The sequence below is a fragment of the Myotis davidii genome, unplaced genomic scaffold (genome assembly GCF_000327345.1).
Source record: "Myotis davidii unplaced genomic scaffold, ASM32734v1 scaffold299, whole genome shotgun sequence".
Taxonomy (NCBI): Eukaryota; Metazoa; Chordata; class Mammalia; order Chiroptera; family Vespertilionidae; genus Myotis; species Myotis davidii.
The window spans coordinates 8869377-8869717 of NW_006293088.1; the positions used below are offsets into that span (position 1 = coordinate 8869377).

Consider the following 341-nt stretch of genomic DNA (forward strand, 5'->3'; position numbering starts at 1 on the left):
CCTGACCCCTGCATCTGCGTGTCCCCTGCAACTGCCTGTCCCCTGCACCTGCGTGTCCCCTGCACCTGCATGTCCCCCTGCACCTGCCTGTCCCCTGCACCTGCCTGACCCCTGCACCTGCCTGTCCCCTGCACCTGCCTGTCCCCTGCACCTGCCCGACCCCTGCAGAACCTTCACCAGAGAGCAGGGCTGGGGAAGCAGGGGAAGTGAGGGCACTGCCCAGGTTCAGGAGGCTCCTGCCAGCTGCCAGGCCCGCCTGGAAGGCGGTGAGGAGTTCCACAGCTCACCTGTGGCCAGGAACACAGAGACACGTGGCCAGCCCAGCCAGACCACACCAGCAA

The 341-nt window shown here is 67.2% G+C and overlaps 1 protein-coding gene across 1 annotated transcript in view; it reads right to left on the reverse strand.

Annotated features, from left to right (window-relative positions):
- Positions 1-341, reverse strand: part of CAMTA1 (calmodulin binding transcription activator 1) — a 749204-nt gene that overhangs the window by 618624 nt on the left and 130239 nt on the right. The gene's annotated exons all lie outside the window — the stretch shown is intronic.